Raw genomic sequence first — 21,132 nt, 5'->3', positions numbered from 1 at the left:
CTTCGCCAAGCACCACGGGAGAGGAGAAGGACTTGGGAGAGAGGGAGGGCTGCACCAAAAGCAAAGGTGTATCTCAAGAGGACCTCCTACCCTCACTATATATAGGGATCCCAAAGGGGGGGTGCGCCAGCCCTAGGAGATCCAATCTCCTAGGGGGCGGCGGCCAGGGGAGGAGTCCTTCCCCCCCAAGGCACCTAAGAGGTGCCTTCCCCTTCTCGGACTCTTCCTTTAGGGTTTCCCAGGCGCATGGGCCTCTTGGGGCTGGTGCCCTTGGCCCATGTAGGCCAAGGCGCACCCCCTACAGCCCATGTGGCCCCCGGGGGGCAGGTGGCCCCACCCGGTGGGCCCCCGGGACCCTTCCGGTGGTCCCGGTACAATACCGATGACCCCGAAACTTGTCCCGATGGCCGAAACAGGACTTCCTATATATAAATCTTTACCTCTGGACCATTCCGGAACTCCTCGTGACATCCGGGATCTCATCCGGGACTCCTAACAACATTCGGTAACCACATACAAGTTTCCTTTATAACCCTAGCATCATCGAACCTTAAGTGTGTAGACCCTACGGGTTCGGGAGACATGCAGACATGACCGAGACGTTCTCCGGTCAATAACCAACAACGGGATCTGGATACCCATGTTGGCTCCCACATGTTCCACGATGATCTCATCGGATGAACCACGATGTCAAGGACTCAATCAATCCCGTATACAATTCCCTTTGTCTAGCGGTGTTGTACTTGCCCGAGATTCGATCGTCGGTATCCCTATACCTTGTTCAATCTCGTTACCGGCAAGTCTCTTTACTCGTTCCGTAACACATCATCCCGTGATCAACTCCTTGGTCACATTGCGCATATGATGATGTCCTACCGAGTGGGCCCAGAGATACCTCTCCGTTTACACGGAGTGACAAATCCCAGTCTCGATTCGTGCCAACCCAACAGACACTTTCGGAGATACCTGTAATGTACCTTTATAGCCACCCAGTTACGTTGTGACGTTTGGCACACCCAAAGCACTCCTACGGTATCCGGGAGTTGCACAATCTCATGGTCTAAGGAAATGATACTTGACATTAGAAAAGCTTTAGCATACGAACTACACGATCTTTGTGCTAGGCTTAGGATTGGGTCTTTGTCCATCACATCATTCTCCTAATGACGTGATCCCGTTATCAATGACATCCAATGTCCATGGTCAGGAAACCGTAACCATCTATTGATCAACGAGCTAGTCAACTAGAGGCTTACTAGGGACATGGTGTTGTCTATGTATCCACACATGTATCTGAGTTTCCTATCAATACAATTATAGCATGGATAATAAACGATTATCATGAACAAGGAAATATATAATAATAACCAATTTATTATTGCCTCTAGGGCATATTTCCAACATGAAGTACTATTGGGATATAAAGGAGGTATAATGTTGGTAATATGGAGCAATTGTAACTCCATGATGAGTCTGAGTAAGCACGTCTTAGTTTGGTACCAATAGAAGGAAGGGAGACAGTACAATTGGATGGATTTAAGAATGCTAGGAAGCTGGATGTTGGAATAATGATCAGTTGCCCCGATGATGAGTTCAAGGTTTACAAGTGATGAGATGGACCATAACCCACAGGCTCCACGACCTGCCAGGAAGCAAGCACATTCTTGCTGAAGGAAAAACCCTGGAAGAAGTTACGTTTATCAACAGTCGATCTTATGGGAGTTTACGCAAAACCTGAGAGTTGTGAAGAAACGATAGATGTTCGTTTGGCTTGCAAAATCAATTGATTTATCCGAACCTAGTTCGTCGACAAGAGAAATTCTGCAATGCTTGTCAGGATGACCGAGTGTTAGAATGCGAGATCCGCTAAACCATCGTTACCGGCAAGTCTCTTTACTCGTTCCGTAACACATCATCCCGTGATCAACTCCTTGGTCACATTGCGCATATGATGATGTCCTACCGAGTGGGCCCAGAGATACCTCTCCGTTTACACGGAGTGACAAATCCCAGTCTCGATTCGTGCCAACCCAACAGACACTTTCGGAGATACCTGTAATGTACCTTTATAGTCACCCAATTACGTTGTGACGTTTGGCACACCCAAAGCTTCCTACGGTAATCGGGAAGTTGCACAATCTCATGGCTTAAGGAAATGATACTTGAACATTAGAAAAGCTTTTAGCATACGAACTAACACGATCTATGTGCTAGGCCTTAGGATGGGTCTTTGTCATCACATCATTCTCTAATATGTGATCCCGTTATCAAACGACATCCATGTCATGTCAGAACGTACCATCTATGATCACGCTAGTCCAACTAGAGGCTTACTAGGGACATGGTGTTGTCTAATGTATCCACACATGTATCTGAGTTTCTATCAACAACTTAGCATGGATAATACGATTATCATGAACAAGGAAATATAATAAATAACCAATTTATTATTGCCTCTAGGTTATTGCCTCTAGGGCATATTTCCAACAGTCTCCCACTTGCACTAGAGTCAATAATCTAGTTCACATCGCCATGTGATTAACATTCACAGGTCACATCGCCATGTGACCAACATCCAAAGAGTTTACTAGAGTCAGTAATCTAGATCACATCACTATGTGATTAGCACTCAATGAGTTCTGGGTTTGATCATGTTGCTTGTGAGAGAGGTTTTAGTCAACGGGTCTGAACCTTTCAGATCCGTGTGTGCTTTACAAATCTCTATGTCATCTCCTAGATGTAGCTACCACGTTCTATTTGGAGCTTATTCCAAATAACTGTTCTACTATACGAATCCAGTTTACTTCTCAGAATAATCTGGATTAGTGTCAAAGTTTGCATCGGCGTAACCCTTTACGACGAACTCTTTTACCACCTCCATAATCGAGAAAATTCCTTAGTCCACTAGTTACTAAGGATAACTTTGACCGCTGTCCTGTGATCCATTCTTGGATCACTCTGGTACCCCTTGACTGACTCATGGCAAGGCACACTTCAGGTGCGGTACACAGCATAGCATACTGTAGAGCCTATGTCTTAAGCATAGGGATCGACCTTCGTCCTTTCTCTCTATTCTGCCGCGGTCGAGCTTTAAGTTTTAACTTCATACCTTACAACTCAGGCAAGAACTCCTTCTTTGACTGATCCATCTTGAACACCTTCAAGATCACGTCAAGGCATGTGCTCATTTGAAAGTACTATTAAGCATTTTGTCTATCCTTATAGATCTTGATGCTCAATGCTCAAGTAGCTTAATCCAGGCTTTCCATTGAAAAACACTTTCCAAATAACCCTATATGCTTTCCAGAAATTCTACGTCATTTCCGATCAACAACATATATTCATCAGAAATTCTATAGTGCTCCCACTCACTTCTTTGGAAATACCAGTTTCTCATAAACTTTGTATACACCCAAAATCTTTGATCATCTCATCAAAGCATACATTCCAACTCCGAGATGCTTACTCCAGTCCTCAGAAGGATTGCTGGAGCTTTGCATCCTTATTAGCATCTTTTCAGGATTGACAAAACCTTTCGGTTGTATCACATACAACCTTTCCTCAAGAAAATCGTCGAGGAAACAATGTTTTGACATCCTATCTGCAAGATTTCATAAATAATGCAGTGACTGCTAATATAATTCCAACAGACTCTTAGCATTGCTACGAGTGAGAAAGTCTCACCGTAGTCAACTCCTTGAACTTGTCGGAAAACATCTTAACGACAAGTCAAGCTTTCTTAACGGTGATACTTACCATCATTGTCCGTCTTCCTTTTAAAATCCATATGTACCTAACAGCCTTACGACCATCAAGTAGTTCTTCCAAAGTCTACACTTTGTTTTCATATATGGATCCTCTCTCGGATTATATGGCCTCGAGCCATTTATCGGAATCCGGGCCCACCATCGCTTCTCCATAGCTCGTAGGTTCATTGTTGTCTAGCAACATGACTTCCAAGACAGGGTTACGTACCACTCTGAAGTAGTATGCATCCTTGTCATCCTATGATGTTTGGTAGTGACTTGATCTGAAGTCTCATGATCAATATCATAAGCTTCCACTTCAATTGGTGTAGGTGCCACAGGAACAACTCTTTGTGCCCTGCTATACACTAGTTGAAGTAACGGTTCAATAACCTCATCAAGTCTCCACCATCCTCCCACTCAATTCTTTCGAGAGAAACTTTTCCTCGAGAAAGGACCTGATTCCAGAAACAATCCCTTATTGCTTTCGAATCTGAGACAGGAGGTATACCCAACTATTTCGGGTGTCCTATGAAGATGCATTTATCCGCTTTAGGTTCGAGCTTATCAGCCTGAAACTTTTTCACATAAGCGTCGCAGTCCCAAACTTTTAAGAAATGACAGCTTAGGTTTCTCTAAACCATAGTTCATACGGTGTCATCTCATCGGAATTGCGTGGTGCCCTATTTAAAGTGAATGTGGTTGTCTCTAATGCCTAACCCATAAACTATTGTGGTAATTTGATAAGAGACATCATGGTATGCATCATATCCAATAGGGTGCAGTTATGATGTTCGGACACACCATCACACTATGGTGTTCCAGGCTATATCAGTTGTGAAACAATTTCCACAATGTCTTAATTCTATGCCAAACTCGTAATTCAGATATTCATCTCTATGATCATATCATAGATATTTTATCCTCTTGTCACGACGATCTTTCAACTTCATCCTGAAATTACTTGAACCTTTCAATAATTCAGACTCGTGATTCATCAAGTAAATATACTCAACATCTACTCAAATCATCTGTGAAGTAAGAACATAACGATATCCACTACATGCCTTAGCACTCATAGGACTGCACACATCAAAAATGTATTACTTCCAACAAGTTGCTTTCTTGTTCCATTTTACTGAAAACGAGGCTTTCAGTCATCTTGCCCATGTGGTATGATTTGCATGTCTCAAGTGATTCAAAAACAAGCGAGTACAAAACGGTCCATTTGCATGGAGTTTCTTCATGCATATATACCAATAGACATGGTTCGCATGTCCCAAACTTTTCAAAAAACGAGTGAGCCCAAAGATCCATCAACATGGAGCTTCTTCATGCGTTTTATACCGATATGACTTACGTGGCAGTGCCACAAGTAGGTGGTACTATCATTACTATCTTTTGGCATGAACATGTGTATCACTACGATCGAGATTCAATAAACCATTCATTTTAGGTGTAAGACCATTGAAGGTATTATTCAAATAAACAGAGTAACCATTATTCTCCTTAAATGAATAACCGTATTGCGATAGACATAATCCAATCATGTCTATGCTCAACGCAAACACCAATCTCGATGGTAGAGGGAGCGTGCGATGCTTTATCGTATCAACATTGAGAACACTTCCAACACATATCGTCAGCTCACCTTTAGCTAGTCTCTGTTTATTCCGTAGCTTTTATTTCGAGTTACTAACACTTAGCAACCGAACCGGTATCTAATACCCTGGTGCTACTAGGAGTACTAGTAAAGTACACATTAACATAATGTATATCCAATATACTTCTATCGACCTTGCCAGCCTTCTAATCTACCAAGTATCTAGGGTAATTCTGCTCCAGTGGCTGTCCCCTTTATTACAGAAGCACTTAGTCTCGGGTTTGGGTTCAACCTTGGGTTTCTTCACTAGAGCAGCAGCTGAATTGCCGTTTTATGAAGTATCCCTTCGTGCCCTTGCCCTTCTTGAAACTAGTGGTTTCACCAACCATCAACAATTGATGCTCCTTCTTGATTTCTACTTTTGTGGTGTCAAACATCACGAACATCTCAAGGATCATCATACATGTCCCCGATATATTATAGTTCATCACGAAGCTCTAGCAGCTTGGTGGTCATGACTTTGGAGAAACATCACTATCTTATCTGGAAGATCAACTCCCACTTGATTCAAATGATTGTTGTACTCAGACAATCCGAGCACAAGCTCAACAATTGAGCTTTTCTCCTTAGTTTGCAGGTTAAGAAAATCGTCGGAGGTCTTATACCTCTTGACGTGGGCACGAGCCTGAAATTCCAATTTCAGCCCTCAAAACATCTCATATGTTTCGTGACGTTTCAAAAACGTCTTTGGTGCCTCAACTCTAAACTGTTTAACTGAACTATCATGTAGTTATCAAAACGTGTATGTCAGATGTTCGCAACATCCACAGACAACGTTCGAGGTTTAGCACACTGAGCGGTGCATTAAGGACATAAGCCTTCTAAGAAGCAATGAGGACAATCCTCAGTTTACGGACCTAGTCCGCATAATTGCTACTGTCAACTTTCAACTAATTTTTCTCTAGGAACATATCTAAACAGTAGAACTGAAACGCGAGCTACGACATAATTTGCAAAATCCTTTTTGACTATGTTCAGGATAATTAAGTTCATATTATGAACTCCCACTCAGATAGACATCCCTCTAGTCATCTAAGTGATTACATGATCCGAGTCAACTAGGCCGTGTCCGATCAACACGTGAGACGGACTAGTCAACGTCGGTGAACATCTTCATGTTGATCGTATCTTCTATACGACTCATGCTCGACCTTTCGGTCTTCTGTGTTCCGAGGCCATGTCTGTACATGCTAGGCTCGTCAAGTTAACCCTAAGTGTTTTTTGCATGTGTAAAACTGTCTTACACCCGTTGTATGTGAACGTAAGGATCTATCACACCCGATCAACACGTGGTGCTTCGAAACGATGAACTGTAGCAACGGTGCACAGTTAGGGGAGAACACTTCTTGAAATTGTTGTAAGGGATCATCTTATTTACTACCGTCGTTCTAAGCAAATAAGATGTATAAACATGATAAACATCACATGCAATCAAATAGTGACATGATATGGCCAATATCATATTGCTCCTTTTGATCTCCATCTTCGGGGCTCCATGATCATCATCGTCACCGGCATGACACCATGATCTCCATCATCGTGTCTTCATGAAGTTGTCACGTCATCTATTACTTCTACTACTACAGCTAACGGTTAGCAATAAAGTAAAGTAATTACATGACGTTTATGTTGACACGCAGGTCATAAATAAATAAAGACAACTCCTATGGCTCCTGCCGGTTGTCATACTCATCGACATGCAAGTAGTGATTCCTATTACAAGAACATGATCAATCTCATACATCACATATATCATTCATCACATCCTTTGGCCATATCACATCACATAGCATACCCTGCAAAAACAAGTTAGACGTCCTCTAATTGTTGTTTGCATGTTTTACGTGGCTGCTATGGGTTTCTAGCAAGAACGTTTCTTACCTACGCAAAGACCACAACGTGATATGCCAATTGCTATTTACCCTTCATAAGGACCCTTTTCATCGAATCCGATCCGACTAAAGTGGGAGAGACAGACACCCGCTAGCCACCTTATGCAACTAGTGCATGTCAGTCGGTGGAACCAGTCTCACGTAAGAGTACGTGTAAGGTCGGTCCGGGCCGCTTCATCCCACGATGCCGCCGAATCAAGATAAGACTAGTAACGGCAAGCATATTGAACAAAATCAACGCCCACAACTACTTTGTGTTCTACTCGTGCATAGAATCTACGCAATAGACCTAGCTCATGATGCCACTGTTGGGGAACGTAGCAGAAATTCAAAATTTTCCTACGTGTCACCAAGATCTATCTATGGAGAGACCAGCAATGAGGGGAAGGAGAAGTGCATCTACATACCCTTGTAGATCGCTAAGCGGAAGCGTTCAAGTGAACGGGGTTGATGGAGTCGTACTCGTCGTGATTCAAATCACCGATGACCAAGTGCCGAACGCACGGCACCTCCGCGTTCAACACACGTACAGCCCGGTGACGTCTCCCACGCCTTGATCCAGCAAGGAGAGAGGGAGAGGTTGAGGAAGACTCCATCCAACAGCAGCACAATGGCATGGTGGTGGTGGAGGAGCGTGGCAATCCTGCAGGGCTTCGCCAAGCACCACGGGAGAGGAGAAGGACTTGGGAGAGAGGGAGGGCTGCACCAAAAGCAAAGGTGTATCTCAAGAGGACCTCCTACCCTCACTATATATAGGGATCCCAAAGGGGGGGTGCGCCAGCCCTAGGAGATCCAATCTCCTAGGGGGCGGCGGCCAGGGGAGGAGTCCTTCCCCCCCAAGGCACCTAAGAGGTGCCTTCCCCTTCTCGGACTCTTCCTTTAGGGTTTCCCAGGCGCATGGGCCTCTTGGGGCTGGTGCCCTTGGCCCATGTAGGCCAAGGCGCACCCCCTACAGCCCATGTGGCCCCCGGGGGGCAGGTGGCCCCACCCGGTGGGCCCCCGGGACCCTTCCGGTGGTCCCGGTACAATACCGATGACCCCGAAACTTGTCCCGATGGCCGAAATAGGACTTCCTATATATAAATCTTTACCTCCGGACCATTCCGAAACTCCTCGTGACGTCCGGGATCTCATCCGGGACTCCTAACAACATTCGGTAACCACATACAAGTTTCCTTTATAACCCTAGCATCATCGAACCTTAAGTGTGTAGACCCTACGGGTTCGGGAGACATGCAGACATGACCGAGATGACTCTCCGGTCAATAACCAACAGCGGGATCTGGATACCCATGTTGGCTCCCACATGTTCCACGATGATCTCATCGGATGAACCACGATGTCAAGGACTTAATCAATCCCGTATACAATTCCCTTTGTCTATCGGTATGTTACTTGCCCGAGATTCGATCGTCGGTATCCTGATACCTTGTTCAATCTCGTTACCGGCAAGTCTCTTTACTCGTTCCGTAACACATCATCCCGTGATCAACTCCTTGGTCACATTGTGCACATTATGATGATGTCCTACCGAGTGGGCCCAGAGATACCTCTCCGTTTACACGGAGTGACAAATCCCAGTCTCGATTCGTGCCGACCCAACAGACACTTTCGGAGATACCTGTAAGTGTACCTTTATAGCCACCCAGTTACGTTGTGACGTTTGGCACACCCAAAGCACTCCTACGGTATCCGGGATTTGCACAATCTCATGGTCTAAGGAAATGATACTTGACATTGGAAAAGCTTTAGCATACGAACTACACGATCTTTGTGCTAGGCTTAGGATTGGGTCTTTGTCCATCACATCATTCTCCTAATGACGTGATCCCGTTATCAATGACATCCAATGTCCATGGTCAGGAAACCGTAACCATCTATTGATCAACGAGCTAGTCAACTAGAGGCTTACTAGGGACATGGTGTTGTCTATGTATCCACACATGTATCTGAGTTTCCTATCAATACAATTATAGCATGGATAATAAACGATTATCATGAACAAGGAAATATATAATAATAACCAATTTATTATTGCCTCTAGGGCATATTTCCAACATGAAGTACTATTGGGATATAAAGGAGGTATAATGTTGGTAATATGGAGCAATTGTAACTCCATGATGAGTCTGAGTAAGCACGTCTTAGTTTGGTACCAATAGAAGGAAGGGAGACAGTACAATTGGATGGATTTAAGAATGCTAGGAAGCTGGATGTTGGAATAATGATCAGTTGCCCCGATGATGAGTTCAAGGTTTACAAGTGATGAGATGGACCATAACCCACAGGCTCCACGACCTGCCAGGAAGCAAGCACATTCTTGCTGAAGGAAAAACCCTGGAAGAAGTTACGTTTATCAACAGTCGATCTTATGGGAGTTTACGCAAAACCTGAGAGTTGTGAAGAAACGATAGATGTTCGTTTGGCTTGCAAAATCAATTGATTTATCCGAACCTAGTTCGTCGACAAGAGAAATTCTGCAATGCTTGTCAGGATGACCGAGTGTTAGAATGCGAGATCCGCTAAACCATATACAAGGTAATGATTTGGGTGCGGGATGGATTGATCACCATACCGACTTACTCTTGAAACCCAGACCCATTTCCTGCAGGAGAAACCATAAATTGTTGACCACCCTGAGATATCGATAGCTGTTTAGTGTTGGCGCCAGACTTGTCAGCTAAGAAGACCCAGTCACAGAAGAACCTTACCAAGATGAAAGGATAGAAGAATTGCGATAAAGGTTATGCCACTATGGAAGGGCCCAGAGAAGGAATTATCCTGAAGATCTCAGAAGACTGACCCTGTCAACAATAAGGATGGAATATATGAGTTTTGATGGAACTGTAACCATGCTTCTAAGGGTGGTAGCACCCCACACCCCCTATGACGATCGATGGATTTTGAGGAGACCCCGAACTTAACCTATTTCTTGCTAGCCTCTCCGAATCTCGAGGACGAGATTCATTTAAAGCGTGGTAGGTTTGTTCCCAAAATTCTAAATTTTGGAATGTTATATTAAATAAATAGGTTTGATTGATTGTTTGATTGTGGTGTGGTTGCTTGTGTGAAATTGAGTGGAAATTTGAAACTTTTTGAAAGTTGAATGAGAGGGAATAAAATGACTTCCCCAAAACTTTCACTTTGCTTTCTGATCTCCACGAATTCAAAGTCTTTTCATCACAAAACCCTAGAGTGAAGATGATATGACACTACAAGAAATATGTCAACTTGTGACCACCACTATTGGTCACTGAAAGGTCATGGTTTTTCATTTGTGACCTTTTTGTGACCAAAAACAGAAGGTCAAAAGCTGGCGGTCATAAACTGACTATAGCGACCTTTCTTATGGAATGGTCGAAGACGTTTATGACCAAAATACGTCTACTGTGGCGTTTTGGTCACTAGCAACCTCCCCAGGCCACGTAGGCATCCAGCGTGGTAAGCTGATGTGGCACAAGATTCAGCCCGGTCCAATTCGGTTTTCTACATGGGCCTAGCCCAACAATTCGGCCTTTTTAATGTATTTTTTCTATCAATTTTTGATCGGCTTCATGGGCCAAGCCCAACATTGCAGCCTTTTTAATTTTGGGCCGTGGCCTTTTTGTCTCAGCAGTTTTATTTTTTGATTTTTATAAAATGGGTCAGGTGGGTCCCTGTTGTCAGGTTCTAGTAACTAGGTCCCATTTGTCATGTTCTGGTAAGTGGGTCCCATTTATCAGGCTCATAGTCTTCATATTTCAACTAGTATTTAAATTGGCAGACACAGAAAACACACATGATACTTTAGATGAGAGCAGCCAGATCCTTACAAGTGTAATACAGTGGCAATCACAATAATGAGTTACAAGTGTAATACAGTACTTTACAAGCTTTACAAGATCCTTACAAGCAATCACAAACTGGCACCTGCTCCTGTCATGAACATGCCAAACTCAAAACATGCCAAACTCGTTGGACTACCATAGTAAGATGAACAACATGCTGAACTAGCTGGACAACCATAGTTAGGGCTGGGAACAAACAAAACGGCCTTCTAGAAAATAGACAACATGCCTTCCTCGGTTGCCCTGTTACATGAATCAGTAGAGAAGGATCAAAAAAACTGGGGCAAATATATTATGAACAGACCATTCAATAAAAGGATAGTTATTTAGAATGATAACACAAATTGAGCTAGTACCATGCTTTTTGTTCTCTAGATAGTTAAAATGAAACTCTCATACAAGAAAATAGAGAAACAATATGAAAGCTAACAGTAGGGATGCCATAGCTGTAATGAGCAAGCTATTTTGTATTTGAGAAACAAAAAATGCACCAATAATTTTTCAGAAGGCAACTGAACATCAGTGCACATATTTAGATAGAAACAAGGGCTTGAACTATACACATTAATTAGAACAGGATCGAAAAACACCAATGTATTTGACAAGTACACTGTAGGATTCAATTCGGCTTCCCCATATATAGCAACCAACAGACATCTAACATCATTATTTTACTGCAAAAGACCAGCCCATAGCAATAGAAGCATAAAATTTAAGCACGCAGGCACATTATAGCATGTAGTAATAGAAGCACAAATTTTGAGCTTGCAAGCACATTATAGTAGGTAGGGAAGTGGGAAGATGAACTAATTTAGATGCCAATTGATAACATACAGCACACCTCATCCACACCAATACACTTATAAGACAGTTGGACAATGACACAAGCATTTCCACAAACAATTCATGTTGATGATTAAGTTGTGTAATGCATAGGGCAATTAGACTAGTGTGAAAAAGAAGATAATTTACAAGTTACAAACTATAATAGCAAATGGCCAAATGTTCCAGCCAAGATCAACCAGAGCATGCAAGAGTTGGAGAGATCCACCACGGACTAAAAAAATTACAACAGACTAGATGTGCAGGTGCATATGCTTGTGAGCAGAAAAATAATGGTACATTGACAACTTCAGTTCAGGTAAATATCACTACATGTATCAGTATACAGGCAGCAATAGTATCATCAAGCACAGAAAAACAGCAGCTTGACCCATATAAGTCATAGCTCTGAAGAGAGAAAGAAAGAACAGTTTTAGCTAGCTATGTATTCATAGTTGAGAGCTAAGAAATTTGTTTGTTTATGTTGTAACTAACAGACCTAGTACAAGAAACAAGCAAAGTGAAACAGTATTGACTAATTCGATGGCAATACAAGCTAATCTACTTAGCTAGTAGGTGACCATCCAATCCATGATGTAGCAGCAGGTGCAAATATGATATGATGTGAAGAAGAAGCTAGCTGGAGAGGTTGGGGATGTAACCAAAATTACAAACCATTGTCGGACCTCACATCACCACTGTTTTGTCATTTTATAATCAACTGGAAACTATGCAGAGCAGACCGGACAGTAAAAGAATTATCAAGCAGGGCAAAATAGCAGCGTGGCCATCAACTCATAGCCCTGAAGAAAGAAAGAACCAATAGGGTCAGCTACTTATTTATTCAGAATTGAGAGTTGAGCAATCATTAGAAAACTAAAGATACTGCTCAGCTAACTAAATAACACATGATTCAGTCACACGGTATAACTCTGACTATAATATAAGGAAAGAACTAAAGACACTACGTACTTAGAACTCAACTGAAAGTGAGAATGATTCGATTCTATGCAAACAATCTGATTTTATTTGTTTATATTAGTAAAAACAAGTCTATCAGGTAAGATCAAGAACACTAATACTAACACAGACATATCTTCATTTATGTGAACAAGTGTGCTTCCTTCATTAATTAGTAGGAGTAGTAATTGTTCCATGCTAATACAAGCACACGCCCTGGCCTATCAATGTTTGAACCATGTAAACGGAGTTGGCACTCGTCAGAATCTTGAGAAAATCAAAGCAAGCAGCGAAAACATTGCAAGACCGACCTGGTTGTGAACCATGTAAATGAAGGTGGGTACAACAGGGCAAGAATGGTGCTCCCCAGCACTGCATGGCGAAAAACGGAGTTGACACTCTTCAGAATCTTGAGAAAATCAACTCTGCCCTCCTTCACACCCTGCAAGATACAAGTCTGAAGCATGAAACAGGCAGCCACAGAAGCGAACAACCAATGGTCTCATTCTGCTAGAAACAAAAAATACAGTAGAGTAATATTACTGGTCGCCAACCGCATCAGAAGGGCACCTGACGAGGAGAAGCTCACGCGGCGCCCACCCCGACGCGATCTTGCTCGAACGAACCACCGACCTTCGCCCAGACTCGTCCCTTGATGGGCACCCTAGATCCGTGCTCTGCTTGGAAACAAGAAGCATCAAATAAAAGTTACTCCAGTTCCTAACCAAATCAATACCATGGTAAGAATCACTAGGGTCGGACACTGAGGAGCAGAGGGAGATTTGGGAGACCGTGCTAGATTTGGGAGGGGGAGACCATCCTGGTCGCCATGGGTGGGCTCGTCGGAAAGGAGATTGCCTGCTACCGGCGTGCGTCCTTGCAGGTTGACGAAGAAATGGTCGTCCTCGAGCAGATCAACGCATCCAGGAGATGGATCGGTGCTTGAGGGCTCAGGATTCACCAGAGCAGCGCCGGATCGGGTTGGAGGCGACCGAAACCCTAGCCACCACGGGGTAGGGATTCGGGCTCGCCCTGCCATGGCCATGGCCGCGGGGTAGGGGTTAGGCCTGAGCTGGTAGCTGTTGGGTTGGATCTGGAGGCCGGTGGCGGAGCTGGTTGAGAGGAGGTCGTCGCCGGCAGGTGGGATCAGGGGAGAGGGTTGGATTGAATCATGGGAGGTGCGGCGTCTTTGGCGGCGCAGATGTGTCCCGAGAGAGAGAGAGGGGTCGCTAGAGGTAAGCACGGAGGAGAGGAGGTGGGGGATCCGCTTGAGGTGGCGCATCTGAGGCGCAGTTGGGGAGGGACGAGGGGAGATGTGGGCGAGAGAGGAGGGGTGCGATGGGGGATCTGAGCTAGGGTTTGGGCTGCGGGTGGGGTATCTCTTTTTATTTTTCTTTTGTTTTTTCTGTAAATAGATGGATGGATGGATGTGGGATGGAGACATGGATGGATGTATGGATGGGCGCCATGTCATCGATCCGTGGGAAGATTTCTGATTGGTTCGGAAAATTAGTGATTTAAAATAGTTTCCAAGTGCTAAAGATAGTGTTATTTTGTGAAGGGAAATCGTTGTATCTGGTGCGCCGGCCGAACGTTGCGCCGGGCGACGCGCGCAGCGTACGATCGTGGGTGTGCCACGTCTTCCCCCACGCGTCTCCTCGTGGGCCAGCAAACCATTTGCAGCATCTTCCTTATCCCATCGCTCAGTCAACACAACAATTTCTCCCCCAAATCAGAGCACACCCCTTGCTGCTCCTGCGGCGAGCGTCCATCATCCACCTACCCGCGGTTCTACGGGTACACCTCGAACGGCTCTGAGCCGACCGGCCCAAAGTTTGGGCCGGCGCGCCGGCGCCTAACAGTCATGGCCACATTCATGGCATAGTTTGTTCAAATGATCTCATATTGTGCATAATGGTGCATCTTGGAATTCCAAACAATGTTGCCTAAGGGAGTTTTCATTTTCTTTGCCCGGAAAATTCATTTTCCATTTTTCAAGTGCCCGAAATGAGTTTTTTTGTGAAGGACCTACCGTATATTTGTTGCAAAATTGCACCAAATCAATTTTATAAAATACTAGGCCATATTTAATGCACAATTGACCAAATGGTTGGGTGTAAAAAGTTTTGATCCACCTCTGGTGAAAAAGACAAATTCCCGCCGATTTAGTTGGAAGTGGGTCAAATTTGAACTACAGCTGCCTCATAGTTTGCTATTTATTTTTTCCAAAAATCATTTCTAGTTACATAAGTATCTATTTAATCAGAGAAACACCAAAAAAGTTCCAAGATTCAACCACTAGCTAGGAACGGTCATTCCAGCCGTTTTGACCGCATTTTGAAACGGGCATAAAAAATTCAAAAAAAATCAAAAAATTGGAAAACCTTCACATTGTGTCATTATATGTGACCAAGTTTCCGGAAAAAATAATAAACTTGTAATACGATAATTATTTTAAAGAAGTGTTCTCGGAAATGAGCTGTCATGTGTGAAGATTCATGGCTTTCAAGCCAAATGATCAATCTTATGGCCACATTCATGGCATAGTTTGTTCAAATGATCTCATATTGTGCACAAGGGTGCATATTGGAATGGCAAACAATGTTGCCTAAGGAAGTTTTCATTTTCGTTGGACGAAAAAACCATTTTCCATTTTTCCGAGTGCCCAAAATGAGTTTTTTTGTGAAGGACCTACCATATATTTGTTGCAAAATTGGACCTAATCAATTTTATAAAATACTAGGCCATATATAATGCACAATTCACAAAATGGTTGGGTGTCAAAAGTTTTGATCCACCTTTGGTGAAAAAGACAAATTCCCGCCAATTCAGCAGGAAGCGGGTCAAATTTGACTGTAGCTACCTTGTAGTTTGCTCTTTATTTTTTCCAAAAATGATTTCTAGGTACATAAGTATCTAAATAATCATAGAAACACCAAAAAATTCCAAAATTCAACCACTAGCTAGGAACGGTCATTCCCGCTTTTTTGACCGCATTTTGAAACGGGCATAAAAAATTCAAAAAATCATATAATTTGGAAACCTTCGCATTGTGTCATTATATGTGGCCAAGTTCCCAGGAAAAATAACAAACTTGCAATACGGCAATTATTTTAAAAAAGTGTTCTCAGAAACGAGCTATCACGTGTGAAGATTCATGGCTATCAAGCCAAATGATCAATCTTATGGCCACATTCTTGGCATAGTTTGTTCAAATGATCTTATATTGTGCAAAAGGGTGCATCTTGGAATGGCAAACAATGTTTCCTAAGAAATTTTTCATTTTCTGTGCATGAAAAAACCATTTTCCATTTTTCGATTGCCCCAAATGAGGGTTTTCCGTGAAGGACCTACCAAATAATTGTTGCAAAATTGGACCAAATCATTTTTATAAAATACTAGGCCATATTTCATGCACAATTGACCAAATGGTTGGGTGTCAAAATATTTGATCCACCTCTGGTGAAAAAGACAAATTCCCGCTGATTCAGCTGGAAGCAGGTCAAATTTGAACTGTAGCTACCTCGTAGTTTGCTCTTTATTTTTTCCAAAAATCATTTCTAGGTACATAAGTATCTATTTAATGAGAGAAACACCAAAAAAATTCCAAGATTCAACCGCTAGCTAGGAATGGTCAAGCCCGCCGTTTTGACCACATTTTGAAACGGGCATAAAAAATTCAAAACAAATCAAAAATTGGAAAACCTTCGCATTGTGTCATTATATGTGACCAAGTTTCCGGGAAAAATAATAAACTTGTAATACGATAATTATTTAAAAAAAGTGTTCTCAGAAATGAGCTATCATGTGTGAAGATTCATGGCTTTCAAGCTAAATGATCAATCTTATGGCCACATTCATGGCATAGTTTGTTCAAATGATCTCATATTGTGCACAAGGGTGCATATTGGAATGGCAAACAATGTTGCCTAAGGAAGTTTTCATTTTCGTTGGACGAAAAAACCATTTTCCATTTTTCGAGTGCCCGAAAGGAGGTTTTTTTGTGAAGGAACTACCAAATAATTGTTGCAAAATTGGACCAAATCATTTTTATAAAATACTAGGCCATATTTAATGCACAATTGACAAAATGGTTGGGTGTAAAAAAATTTGATCCACCTCTCGTGAAAAAGACAAATTTCCGCAGATTCAGTTAGAAGCGGGTCAAATTTGAACTGCAGGTGCCTCATAGTTTGCTATTTATTTTTTCCAAAAATCATTTCTATTTACATAAGTACCTAATTAATCATAAATACATGGTTTGGTGGCGATACGTCGAGGTTTGTGCGATGGCCGAGGGCCTCAACTCTAGAGCGCGTAGACTCGCATGCCCGCCGCGTGGTCACCGCGTGACCGTGGCGTTGCCATGTGTTCTAGGCGGCCTAGGCATGTCTAGTGGGTTGGGAACTCCCCAGGTAGGTGCTAGGAAGAAAATTACAACATAAGATTCTCACGAGGAGACCGATCGATGCTCAAACATGAATTAGCAGCCAAGTGTTTGATTAGCGGTACGGGAAATGTACATGTCTAATGGGCGTGAGTTTTGGCTGAGGATGATTAGTTACTAAGAAGACCGTCTTCACAAATTTTCAGCTCAAAAGGAGGAGCCTAGGTGGTACTTGCTTTGCAAACTACCACACTGGACATAAATACGAATGTTGAAGCTCGGCTCAAAATAATGAATGGATTGAGCTGGAATTTGGTGGAGGATGGGTATTTGGGCATAGGAAAGCACTGTAGAAAATGGATACTATTTGGACATGCCAAAGTGGTACTTCCTTCACAAACTGTTGTTTTGAACAGAATAGGAAAATGAATATTTTTGAATTATTTTTGAACTAGGCAAGGAAGGCTTTTACATATTTGACGAAGATATGACCCAGAGAATTTATGAATTTTTTTTGGGAATTTTGGGAATGAAAGAAATATAGGTTGCTTCACAGCCTAGGGCAAAAACTGCCACATGGACATGACACATTGGCAAAATTGATGAGGTGGCGCCTAGTCATAGCAATCCACCACAATTTACAAGGCTATGACCATCTATATTGGTCATTAACAACTAGAAATAAGGCAGCGGACTAGCGCTGGTTGCTTTATGACCATTTCCTCTAATGAAATTATGACCTTTTTGACCAAAATGGTCGTTATGGTTTAGGGTTTAGAGCCCCCAGACAGCTTTTGACCAATTGGTCTAAAATGTTCATAAATTTATGACCAATTCTTCGAGGGTCACTGACAGAAGGTCATAAGTTGACATATTTCTTGTAGTGTGACTTCTTCCATTTAATTAAATGAAAAAGGGTTTTGAAAGGATTTGAATTTCATTTGGAAATTTTTATTCAGAAACTTTAAGAAACTCAATGATTTTCATGAGAGAAGATAAAATGACTTCTTCAAAACATATGAAATATGAGTTGGAAGTTTAAAAGAAATCAAATTTAAAGTCCCTATGAAATTATTTTCATTTTGGAGTTATTTGGTTTTTCAAATTATTTTTCTCCAAAAATAGAATATCTCGAAAATAGGGTAAAATGATTCCCTACAGTAAAAAATTGGAGAGAAATAAATTTGAAATCATTTTGGTATTTTTAAAATGATTTTTATTGGGTTTATTGCAACGGTAGCGCTCTTTCCTTTATTTAACTTTTTTGGATTTTATTTGACGTTAGAAAAATGTTCAGGTTGTAGAAAATCTTTTTTTGAAAATTTGATATATTATATGCCTATAGTACATTTTTATTTTATTTGGTTTTTTATTTTATTTTTGTGTAAAATTGTTTTAAAAAAACAATTCTCTTCCGCCGACTAGGCCCGCCCAGCTCTAGCCAGGCTGCGGCCCAGCCCAGCTCGCCCGTCGCCTCCGTCCCCGAGCGGGACTCCGCTCAGGAGTCCGCCGCCGCCGCGCCGCCATGCCTGACCCGGTCACCGTCGTCGCCACCTTTGCCACTTCCGCAAGCCGCGCCTCCCTCCCTCCTGTAAAACCCGCGGCACCGGGCCCGTTTCTCCTCCTCCCAAGCCGCCGCACATCTCCGCCACCGTCGCCGCCGCCGACGAACTCCGTCGTCGTCTCCCTACCTTGTTCTGTCGCCCTCGACCGAAGCTGCCGCCTTCTTCGACTTCGCCTCGACGCCCCGCGCCTTCCCGTGTTGACGCCTGAGCCGGAGGACCACCGGAGCCGCCGCTCCGTCCATAGCCGCCGCTGCCACCGTCTTCTCCGTCACCGGCGACTCCAACCGCCGCGGTAACCGCCGCCCCTCCTCGTCCGTCCGATCTGGATCTAACGATCCAGATCCATTTGTTTTCCTCTAAACATTTTTTATTTATGTAGAGAACTTTAATTGTCTAAGCCTCTGGAGCGAACCTATTCATAGTTTAGGGTTCAATAGTGAACATTCGTTCATTATATTTTTCTTTTTCTGTTTTAATTTCGACTAGGGACCTAGATGTAATTAGCTTATTTACAGATTAGCCCCTGATCTTCAAACCCTCGCAACTTTTTACTCGTTTGTCCAAATCCAACGAAACCAATGCCCACTTCTTCGTTATGATCTCCTCTATCCAGTAAAACAACTTAAACATGTTTTTGAAAGTTTAAATTTTGATTTCAAACAGATTTGAATTCAAACTTCTTTTATTTATAAGTCAAGTTTTATAACTCCGATTTAGTTGATTCTTTTTGAAAATCGAAGCTCTTGACCTAAACTTTCTGATAAGGCCAAATTCACTTAATTTTGGTACTGTTAGAAATTGTTTTCTGTTGCAAGAGTTAATTGCTTGTTTTTGAAGTTTTCCAAGATCTTTTCTTCGATTCTTTTGCGTGAGTGCTTATGTATGCAATTGCTTGCTTACGATAGATTGAACGGAGTGTGACGAGTAGAACTATCAAGAGTTATGAGTGCAAATCATCTTCATCAATAGTAAAAGGCAAGTTCGCACTTTGATCATACTCCCTTTATTACCCAGATTTTATGCATTAGATTCAACCCTCAAACATTGCATTGAGTAGGATTTGATAACATGTGGGTATTGGGAAGTAGTTGATGAGGTAGGAACCTATTGCCTTTATTTCAAAACCTTGGGTGTTACTACGTTATGCTTGTACTGCTATGCTATGCTCATAGACGTGGATTGGTTTGTGAGATTCATGGAAGATGTGAGAGTTATATTAACTAAGGGAAACTTAAGGTGGCTACTTTAATACACATCGGGGTGGATTGGTTGGGGCACCCTCAGGAAACCAGTGGCTTGCCCGGACACCTGGGGAATCCAGTGTTGTCCTAGAAGATCCCGGGGTATCCGCGTGATCATCCTATGGTTTGCCACCGAGGCTCAAAGGGATCATAAGATTATTCATGCTAGAAACTTCTGTGTGCAGCCACAAGCCATTATGGGCTCTGGCATAGTTGAGTATGTTGTGTGACCTCTTTTAGTGGTAGACTAGCAAATGTAGGGGATGTAGGTGGTACGGTCTACCCATCGTAAAGAGTTAATGCTCCTGAAAGACTGTGTCTCGGTCATCAGTCTCTCAAACATCAGGCAGTGCAAGAAATTCAAAGGAGGAGATCGAGTCTTCTGGGGAAAAGTGTGCAAACCTCTGCAGAGTGTACAAACTAATCATGATTAGCTGTGTCCGTGGTTATGGACATCTTGAGTTTCTGGTACTTGAATTATTATGTTGATCACATCATTCTACTTAATTAATTTGTCAGGTTATTAAACTTTTAATTGGATTGAATTGGGGTTACCTTCTCAATGTTTTCAACAAACTTTGTAGTTAAGTAAAATATATTCCTTTGTTGTAGGGAAAAAATAGCTTTATGCAAATGATAACCATAGAGCCTCCACCAGCCAAATAGGCATGTAGTGATAGCCATTATTCATCATTGCTCTACAGTGTGAATTTGCAGTACATTCAATGTACTGACCTACATGGATGCAACGTCTCATGTTGCAGGAATCCTACGACAAGTAAGTGATATGTTAGGGTTACGATTTCTACACTCAACTTTGTCGTTGGTGTTGATGGGAATCCACAACCTTGTTGTTACTTCCACTATTTGGATTGAGGTAATAGTATTTACGTTACTTTATACATGTGATTTACCTCTGTTATAAATCCTCGAGTACTGTGTGTGTCAGCATACTGATCCAGGGATGACACTTAAGCACAGAGACTTGATCCATTCGGGTCGGGTCGCTACTTAAACTAACATGGATAT

Source organism: Triticum urartu, chromosome 2 (assembly GCF_003073215.2).
Source record: "Triticum urartu cultivar G1812 chromosome 2, Tu2.1, whole genome shotgun sequence".
In the NCBI taxonomy this organism is placed as follows: domain Eukaryota; kingdom Viridiplantae; phylum Streptophyta; class Magnoliopsida; order Poales; family Poaceae; genus Triticum; species Triticum urartu.
Note: the sequence above shows the minus strand (reverse complement) of the source record.